The sequence below is a fragment of the Triturus cristatus genome, chromosome 4_2 (genome assembly GCF_964204655.1).
Source record: "Triturus cristatus chromosome 4_2, aTriCri1.1, whole genome shotgun sequence".
NCBI classification, from domain to species: Eukaryota; Metazoa; Chordata; class Amphibia; order Caudata; family Salamandridae; genus Triturus; species Triturus cristatus.
The window spans coordinates 12851553-12862538 of NC_140586.1; positions in this window are offsets into that span (position 1 = coordinate 12851553).

The window sequence follows — 10986 nt, forward strand, 5'->3', positions numbered from 1 at the left end:
TTTGCAAAACGTTATTGTGCTCCTTGTCGAAGGGTGGCATGTCTTGACTGACAGCGAAGTCAGCCAATGGCTGAAAGGGGCAGATACCCTGCCTGTTGAGGGATGCTGGAGTGGGTGAATACACGGTAATGGCACAACCACAGACTAATAAATGGCGTCTGGATAAAATTCCCATAAGGTAACTGTTACACACATATTTATAGTAAAATTAAAATGACTGGGCTAACACACACCTAAAAAGCTAATTGTTCTGGCTTTGGCTGCCAGCTTTTTGCTCTTGAGGGAAACAGGAAGAGAGAGAAGGAAGGAAAATAGGCAGACAAGAGATAAGAAAGGCAAGAGAGAAAGATGGCAGCAAGGGAAAAAAGAAAGGAAAACCGAGTTATCTTTACACAGATAGAGCACACTCATGAGCTTACATTCAGAGTTTGTGTGAGCCTCTGTTGCATGACTGTTACCTGTCAAAAGGCTTTTTGCCAAACTTCTTCAGATTAGTGAAATAGCAGTCCTCAGATAAACAAAGGATGTTCCAAAAGGAATTTACAGCAGCTTAGGCAGGAGACATAAACTGACAAAGATGGAATGTGCCCTGTGATCACACCAAAATCTTCATGCTATCACATCAGACTCTAAACACAAGGGCAACCATAAGGTATTTATAAAGTAAAAACAAAACCACTGGCACTGAAGGCAACTAGCTTGTGTGTGGTTGTGCTCATTGTGGGAGAGCGAAATGCAGCCACTCAAAGTGTCATTAACCAGTGCCTGAAGTGGTCTGACCCACTGCCCCGTGCTGTATGCTGTAGTGGGCGGAAGTGGAATATGAATGGCACAGCACCAGACCAATGGATGAAAAGGGGTGTCTGAAAGCTCCTTTAAATATTATACATATAATCTTAGCAAAATCAAAAAGTATTGGCTAACACCAGACCTACACAAGCATTGGCAAAGCCAGCAGGTCTTGCCCATGCAAGAGCTATTGGCTTTGCAGCGTGGCTGCTAGTCAGCAAGGCTCAAATTCAAAGGTGTAGAAGAGAGTGGCGTGGAGTGGAGTGGAGAAGAGTGGTGTAGAATGGAGTAGAGTCTGGTAGAGTGGAATGGCTTAGAGTATCAAGGAGTGGCGTAGAGTGGAGAGGACAGTTGTGGGGTAGCATAGGATGGAGAGGAGTGTTGAAAAGTAAAGTGGAGTGTCATAGAGTAGAGTGCAGTGTTGTAGAGTAGAGTAGAGTAGATTAGAGTGGAGCAGAGTAGAGAAGAATGGGGTGATTAGTGCGCTATATCAAATTGTTGCATTGTATTGTTATTGGCATAGAGTGACATTGAGTGTGTTAGAGTAGAGAGGCATTGAGTGGCATCGAGGTGAGTGTCATGGAGTATCATAGTGTGTTGTGGAGTGTTGTAGAGTGACGTAGAGTAGAGTGGCACAGAGTGGAGTGACGTAAAGTGCAGTGGAGCGTTATAGAGTGCCGGGGAGTGGAGGGTAGTAGAGTGGAGGGGCATAGAGTGTGGTGTAGTGAAGTGTAGAAGTGGAGGGGGTAGAAAATGTAATAGAGTAGGCTAGAGTGTCATACAGTGGAGTGTCATAGAGTGCAGTGCCATAGAGTGAAGTAAAGTGTCCTAGAGTGAAGTAGAGTAGAATGGCATTGAGTGGCATAGCGTGGCACAGAGTGGCATAGAGTGGATAACAGTGGAGTAGAGAAGCATAGAGTGTAGTGGCATACAGTGGTGTGGAGTATCATAGAGTGGCATGGAATATCGTAGAGTGGAGGGTCGGGGTGTAGAGTGGAGGCATGTGGAGTAAAGTGTTGTAGAGTGGAAGGGTGGAGTGTCTTACAGTACCATGGAGTGGAGGGTCACAGAGTGGAGGGGTACAGAAGGGCGTAGAGTGGAATGTAGTAGACTGAAGGGGCGTATAGTGGAGGGGTGTGAGAAGTTGGCCTGGCATATGCTGGTCACTGGTTATAGTGGCCACCTTGCACCAGTCCAATTCGACTCTTATGGTAGATAGGTTAAAGACAACCTTTTAAAGATAGCTATCCTAGTGGTAGCTGTGGAGAGCAGCCTTCAGGCTAAGTCTCAGAGGAATGTAAAGTGGCTTGTTTTACCTTATAATCTCTTGAATTACCAAATGAAAGGACACCACAAAGGTATATATATTAAATATATATGTATTTATTTCTAGACACACTCTACTAATCTATTTATGAGATTAGAAGTCAAGGACATGCACAAAAATCAACGTTTCACAATAAGTTAAGCGCAAATATGGCTGGGGCCCTAGGGGCGTACCAGACCATATACTCAAAAAGAGGTTTAGGAAAGTCGACTTGCAAAAGGACAAGGCCTAGGGTCTGTAGAATCGCTGGGGCTTCACTAATCCACCCAAGGCAGGTAAGTAAAAGACCCACGGGAGATGCGTGCAGTGGGAGAACACAGCCGCGGGTTCCCTATTGGCTTTAATGGAGCAAGTCGCGGTAAGTAATTAGAGGGCAAAAACACACTGGAGCACTGAAGTGCACGAGTTACCTCACCCAGGGAAGCCGGGTGCATAGGTGTCTTTTGGTGTCGGGTCGCGTCGTCGTTTTCTATGGAAGCCGATGAAGATTTGCTGCTTGCGAAGACTGAAGAAGGGTCCGGTGGAATCCAAGGCTGGATTCAAGATGAAGATGACCTGAAAGCAGAAGGGACAGTGTTCACAGTCATTTGCTAGTGACCCGGGGCCAGGAAGATGGATGCCCACGGAAGTCTGGTGATTTCAGGTGATCAAGGGTGTTTTGACCCTTCAGTCACGAGGTCCAGGAGGCATCGATGTTGACTAGCAGCTGGATTCAACGTGTGCCAGGATGTCTGCAGCTTACTGAGGTGTAATCAGATTGGAGCCAACAAGCCTTGGCAACAGCAAGGCCGTAAACAACGACATCACCCCATCACAAGACCTCTGCAACTCCCTCGCCTCCTACTTCCACAACAAGATCGCAGACATACACAACAGCTTCAGCACACAGCCAACGCACCCCACGACCGCACCTGCACCCCCCACCACCACCCTCCGCGCCTGGACCCCGATCAACACCGAAGAAACCCGACGCACGATGAACTCCATCCACTCCGGATCTCCAACCGACCCCTGCCCTCACCACGTCTTCAACAAGGCCGACGCTGTCATCGCACCCCACCTGCGGGACATGATCAACACCTCCTTCGACACCGCTACCTTCCCGGAGAGCAGGAAGCACGCCGAACTCAGCGCTCTACTGAAGAAACCATCAGCGGACCCCGCCGAACTAAAAAACTACCGCCCCATCTCGCTCCTCCCGTTTCCGGCCAAAGTCATCGAGAAGACCGTCAACAAGCAGCTGGCCGCCTTCCTCGAGACTAACGGATCCCTCGACCTCTCGCAGTCTGGCTTCCGGGCCAACCACAGCACCGAGACCGCCCTCATCGCAGCCACCGATGACATCCGAGCCCTGCTCGACAACGGGGAAACTGCGGCCCTCATCCTCCTGGACCTCTCCGCGGCATTCGACACTGTCTGCCACCGCACCCTAGTGCAGCGCCTCAGCAACGTCGGAATCCAAGAGAAGGCACTAGAATGGATCATCTCCTTCCTCGCCGGAAGGACACAGAGAGTCCGCCTCCCCCCGTTCAGATCAGAAGCCACCGAAGTCATCTGCGGCGTTCCTCAAGGCTCCTTGATCAGCCCCACCCTCTTCAATGTCTACATGAGCCCCCTTGCGGCCATCGCACGCCAACACAACCTCAACATCATCTCTTACGCCGATGACACCCAGCTGATCCTCTCCCTCACCAACGACCCCGCCACCGCCAGAGCCAACCTACACGAAGGGATGACAGACGTAGCCGAGTGGATGATGAACAGCCACCTGAAACTGAACTCAGACAAGACGGAAGTCCTGACCCTGGGCTCGTCGCCCTCCGCCTGGGACGACTCCTGGTGGCCCCCCGCCCTGGGCAGCGCACCCAAACCAACAGACCACGCACGCAACCTGGGCTTCATCCTGGACTCCTCCCTCTCCATGACCAGACAAGTCAATGCCGTCTCCTCATCGTGCTTCAACATCCTGCGCATGCTACGTAAGATCTTCCGGTGGATCCCCACCGAGACCAGGAAGACGGTCACCCAGGCCCTCGTCACCAGCCGACTGGACTATGGCAACTCCCTCTACGCCGGAACCACTGCCAAACTCCAGAAGAGACTCCAGCGGATCCAGAACGCCTCAGCAAGACTCATCCTCGACATCCCCCGACACAGCCACATCTCCGGACACCTGAGAGACCTGCACTGGCTCCCGGTCAACAAGAGAATCACGTTCCGACTCCTCACCCACGCACACAAAGCCCTACACAACCAAGGCCCAAGATACCTCAACAACCGCCTCAACTTCTACACTCCCACACGCCAGCTTCGATCGACCAACCACGCCCTCGCCGCCGTCCCCCGCATCCGAAGAGCCACCACGGGAGGAAGGTCCTTCTCCTACCTGGCCGCCAAGACGTGGAACTCCCTCCCGACCCACCTCCGCCTGACTCAAGACCACCTCCCCTTCAGGAAGCAGCTCAAGACCTGGCTGCTCGAGCAGTAGTGGACCCCCCCCTCCCCAAGCACCTTGAGACCCTCCGGGGGAGTAGCGCGCTATATAAATGCATTGATTGATTGATTGATTGAGAAAGTCTTGTGGAAGTTGAAGAAAGTCAGCGGTGCAGACCAGCAAGGTCTGAGGGACTCACCCAGCAAGGATAAGTGAGGGCAGGCCTGGAGCAACCGGGGGAGCCTTTTGGTTTGATTAGAAAGTCTTCAGGGGACCCACAAGCCAATGGGAAAGGGATCACAAAGACACCTCATGAGGAAATGCTTTACAGGAGCCCACGCTCACTCGGGACAGGGTAGGCCTCTGATTTTCGGCGCACAACCTGCTGGAGGCTATGGCCACAAATGGTCCAATGCACAAGTTTGTAGAATGTCGTGAAGGGGTTGCACTCGACAGGAATGCACAGTACCTGGGTATTGCTGTTCCTCATCACTCGTGGGGTCCACTCGCCTCAGCTCTGCTGGGGACTCACAATGGCCATCAGGAAATCTTCTTCTGGGGCTGCAGGGACTTAGGACTCCGGCGGGAGCGGGAAAGTTTGCGACTGTTGATTAGAGTTTTTTGGTGCCTGCCAAGCAGAGGAGTCACTCCTTGACTCCAAGGGAGATTTTTCTGTCTTCCAAAGGCAGTGGAACGTCGAAGGGCCAGGATTCTTCTTGTAAAGCGTCGTCCAGGGATATCTAGTTTGCAATGGCAAGGGTTCCCTATCTTATACTAAAAGACAGGGAGGGACTAGCTTTATGACCACTCCTCTTTGAAGGTCAGGGTAGGGGGTGGTTACACCCACTTCCCTTTGTCCAGTTTCACGCCAGAGCAGGGACAGGTAGCCTCTGAACCGGTTTGAGCTGGCATATGTACAGAGGAGCCTACTGCTCCCCCAGTGCAGGACTTCAAAGCACTCTAGGAGTGCACCCACCCAGCCCCAATACACTAAATCCTGACTGGAAGGTGGTGACACCTCCCTGTGACAGGATGCCTATTGTTGGGCCTCCTCCACTGCGAGTTTCAGTCAGCAGCAGGAGGGCAGCCCAGTGTCTGGGAGGGTGGCATCCATTTTGTGATGCCAGGGCTCTTTCAGATTTCTACCGTGTTTCCACAGTGGGTACATGTCGTCCTCTCTAGAAGGGTGGGATCATACTCCCACACCAGTTACTCGTGTGGGGTTATGATTCCAAGTTGTTTGACACCAAACACGACATGTTTTGATGCAGTCATTCCAAAGTTAGCGTTTACCGTTGGGTTATAATGCACTTAAGAGTATATGGTTTAACCGCATCCACAAACAGCCACAGAGAATAGACTCTGCCAGCTGCAGAGGGGTCCTGCTCATGCAGAGGCACCCCCTCACATTTTAAACCAAGCACCCTTCCCTCAGGATTGATAGGGCCTGCCTTAGGGGTGACTGATAGGTGTATATGTGTGTGTATGGTGAGATATAGGAACCTATACCTCAGTGAGGAGTGCTAACACTACCTCACCCAAGCTGCAGTAGCAGGCCTGTGGTGTTAGATTTAGTCTGCTTCCCAGGGGTGGCATAATACATGCTTCAGCCCCTGGTAGGCCTGTGAAGTACCTATGCCCTTGGTACCTAGGGTACCATATACTAGGGGCTCATAAGGCACCACAGCATCCAATCACTAGTGCATCTAAAATGCACTCCAAGTTGTTTAGAGAGAACAGAGAGGCTGGGGCTCTGATTAGCGCGGACCCAGCCAGACTATAGCCAGTGTTAACATCAGAAAGAAAGTGGGGGCAACATAAGTGCAGATCCTACTCTCCTACAAGGGGCGTAGAGTGAAGGGGTATGGAATGGAGGGGTGTAGAATGGAGAAGCGCAGAGTGGAGTAGAGTCGTAGAGTGGAGAGGAGTAGAGTGGCCTTGAGTTAAGTGGTACAGAGTGGCGTACAGTGATGGAGAGTATAGTGGCGTGGAATGGAGTAGAGTGGAGTGGAGTACAGTGTCATAGAGTGAAGTGATGTAGCGTTGAGAGGCAGAGTGGCATAACATAGAATGGAGTAAATTGTCTCAAAGTGGAGTAGAGTGGAGTGGTGTAGAGTGAAATAGAGTGTCATAGAGTGGAGTAGGGTAGTGTGGTGGAGAGGGGAGTGGAATAGACTAGAGTGGCATAGAGTGGTGTAAAATGGAGTAGGACAGAGTGGAGTAGAGGGCCATAGAGTGGAGTGGAGTGGAGTTGAGTAGAGTGGTACAGAAAGGAGTAATGTGTCCTAGAGTGGCTTAGAGTGCAGTGTTGTAGAGTGGGGTAGAGTGTAGGGGTAGAGTAGAGTGTCGTAGAGTCAAGTGACGTAGAGTGGAGTATGCATGGTGTGGTAGCGCCCTGCCATTACAGACAACACATTTTCAATTAAAATGATCATTACATTTGCACAGTTATACAGTTTTATTGATAAAACTATAAAGCGCACAAATGATGATGTGATGAAATGGTATCACCTAGTCTACTGAATTGTTTTGATCGTATTTGTTTCCAGCACACTTCAGAATTACAAAACAAATGTTTCATTTGTTTCATTTATGCTTTCCCAATTCTGATATATTCTGAAATATTTGCACAGATCATTTATAGACATTTAAAAAAAATTGTGTGCTAGAAAAAAAGCCTTTCCTTTCACAGCTCTAGATTATCAGATAAAGCCTCTTACTTTGAAGTCAGCAAAGGAAAAGTAAACTGCAAGCTCCCTCAGAAGACAGAGCCTGACATTGGACCCTCTGTCTTTGAGTGCACAGCAAATGTGACGTGATAATAACAAGATTTAAAGGTCTGTTTACAGAAAGCGTGCACTTGTGGAAGAAGACAGTAAACTGGCTGTGCTCCACGGGAAGGACAAGGACATGCTGGACAGTGTAAAACAAATAAGGCCAGCAAATAGAAAGCAAGCAAATGTGAGTTGAAAACCAGAAAGCCAAGGGAAAGGAATGTGCAGAATGCATTCTTAGGTCAGTTTTCAGAGCGTCCTGAAGAAGTCTTTATTAAATCAGATAACTGCACTGTCTGGCAGGTTTCCACCTAAAAAGTCAGGGCCGATCTGGTGGCTGTGGAGGGAGTGGAGGGGAGGTAAACATGCAATTTGGATAGATGTGGTTAGAGGCCTTCATTTGGAGTTATTTGGAACCACTTCAAACATGATCTGGTCCAATGTATTTCTAGTCAGATGGGAGGAAGAGGGGGTGGGCGTCAGGACTAGATTTGCAAACTGGTCACCATTGCAAGTGCTTGGAGCTAGCCAATTCAAAGAAGCCCCTCCCCCTCATCTAAAATCCTTTGCAACGTCAGAGCAGCATGAATTCACTTATGGCAGAAGAGACCCAATATGCTCCATTTCAACCGTAAATCTGAGTAGGGCCACCTTGTCAATACACATGAAAAGTCCGCACAATTGACAATTGTCAGTGAAAAACAAAAAATACAAAGATTCCAACAGACTGACCCAAAAGCAGGTGTGTGGAAAGTAGCGAGGTTTTGAAACCTACAAGAAAAAATAATTTCTTTTGTGACAATTTATGATGCTTATGATTAAGATTCAGTACCATAAGTACCGAATACAACAAAGTGTGGTGTTTGTAAAACGGGACCATGCAATGCCACGTTCACATGTTGGGTCTGGTGGCTCAATGAACTAATGCATCCACTGCAGGGGCCTGTGTTCGACCTCATGGTCACAGGTTCAAATCCCGGTGGGTCCACTCAGCTTCTCTTCCACCTGATGTCAATAAAATGAGTTACATTGAGTTGGGTAACAATAAATATCTCTTATTCAGCGCCAAGAGACCTATGGGTGAACGTGCGCTTTACAAATACACATGTTATGACGCGAGGAACGATATTCTGTCTCTTGGGCACAAGGTGGCGCGCTTGCCATGGGTCATTAAATGGTGCAGTTTTAGTGGGTGCTTTAAATCATATCCAGGGTGTGTGGGGTGCATTAGGTGCCTCCAAAATAGGCCCAGCCAGCATCACATGATGACCACGGGCACCACAGCGAAGAAACACAGATAGGCCCAGAAGATCAGTTAGGGGAATCGTGCCCATGCACCAGAGTGCTGCACACGACCACTGTTGTGGAAGGGCAGCAGATGCACCGGAGGGTCCCGTCCTCATGATGTGACCCCAACTTTCTCGCTAAACATACAGTAAATCCTACCAACAGGTTTTGTTTTGGCTTGTTAGCCAGACCCAGCGGCGCTGAGGCAGAGGAGCGTTGCCCCACTGCTCACTGAGCAGTTCAAAAAGGAAAAATAAAATGATAATAACCAGTATTTGTAAATAAATACCAGTATTTGTAAAGCATGAAAACAATTACCCAAGGGTGTCAAGCCTACTTCTTCCCAGAGTGACTGGTTTCTGGTTCTTATAAACAGTGAAAAATGCCATGTCAGTGGAACTAGAATAAGGTACCGAGCCAAATATGGCTAAGAGGGATGTGCAAGATCTGCAGCATGCCAATTATAAACAGCTAGATCTGGGCAGACCATGAAAGGCTGGCTCGGTGCTGTGCCAATTATACTACAGATCTGCTGTGTAAGCAAATTGCTCAACCAGATAAGAAAAGTAACATGGAGTCAGGACAAGCAAAGTGACCTCTAAGGTGGTTCAGAATAGCTGTTGAAGCTTGTCCAGACAAGGTCAGATAGGAAGTCCTTTGGAGCTCCCGGCCTCTTGTCAGTGTGATTAATCTAAGCATGCTATCTTTGTAATACATACATATGAATTTATATGGATATATTTATGGATATATATATATATTCACTTAAAAAACCATAGGTTTCACACACGTTATAGTTAGGAATTAGCATTTAAAAAACCTTGCACATTCACTTAAAAAACCATAGGTTTCACACAGGTTATAGTTAGGTGGACATTTCACTCGTAAAAAACCAATGAAATTCCCCTGTTATAGTTAGTTCAGATAACTATAACTTGCGCGCCCGCAATCCACTGCTCATGACGTCACATATTAGATCACTCATGACATGGTCAGTGGCATCACTCATGACATCATCCTTGTGATAGAGTGGCGGTCGCGCGAGTTATAGTTATCTGAACTAACTATAACGGGGAAATTTCATTGGTTTTTTACGAGTGAAATGTCCACCTAACTATAACCTGTGTGAAACCTATGGTTTATTAAGTGAATTTGCAAGGTTTTTTAAATGCTAATTCCTAACTATAACGTGTGTGAAACCTATGGTTTTTTCAGTGAATTTGTATGGTTTTTTAAATGCTAATTTATTAATGTATTATTTTTTTTATATATTTATTTTACAATAAACTACGTATTAAAATTTTGTTTTGTGTTTTTTTTTGGTTTTCACCGTGCGCGCACCCCCGCGATTTAAAAAAAACAAACAAAAAAAAAAAATTGGGGGGGGGGGGGTTTCACGGTGCGCGCACCACCGCGATTTAAAAAAAAAAATCTGCCTTCAGGGACCCCCTGACAAAGGCTAGGGGGTCAGGAACTCTCTACCCTGCCCCCTTTTCACGTTCGCCACCTTCCTTTTTCACTCTCGCACTGAAAACAAACAAAATGGCAGCCGACACTTCCTGATTTCGACCGATTCGAACGTTGACTAACATGTAACCACCAATCAGAATTACGCTCGCGCACGTTAGGGTGCTCGCACTGTGCTCGCACGGTGCGCGCACCCTGCGCGCGTATAGATATTGATATGCTTTTAAATGCTATTTTCTCAGGAAATACTGAACAGATTTACACCAGACCTGCAAAAGGCACTTCCTTGACCTTATGGCTACCTCTCTGCTAAATTTCAAGTAATTCTGTTTAGCCGTTCGGGCTGTAGCTGCGTCTAAATGTCCTATGTTAAAATGCATGGGGAAAACGCGTTTTGGGACCCCCCTTTTTTTCCGGCCCCTGCTTGACGAATCACCCCGAGATTTTCAGGGTAGGAGCTGAACGGAGCGCCCCATTAGTTTTGAAAATTTCGCGAGGATTCGTCAACCGGCGCCAAAGTTATTCAAAATAAAATTTTGAGATTTCCCATGGAAACACGGTCCTAACTATAACTATCTACTGGCGACCGCCAGTAGATAATATATATAAGGCAAGCTGATAAAGGTGGCAGCCTAGTGTTGTGGTCCCTTAAAGCATACAATTGTGAAGCAGCCTTACAATTGGGAGACAGAGAATGTTATTCTGTAGTCCCCCATAGCAATCTAATTGAAATCAAACTTAAATACCAGAAAGACCTTGCACGATGGCGAGGAATTGGGTTGATTAATCAACCAGAATATTTGTTTTTGAAGGTGGACAACCCAGTGGTACCTATATTATATTTAATACCAAAAATTCACAAACACAAGGATAAACCAGCAGGGCGTCCCATCATTTCTGCCATCGGC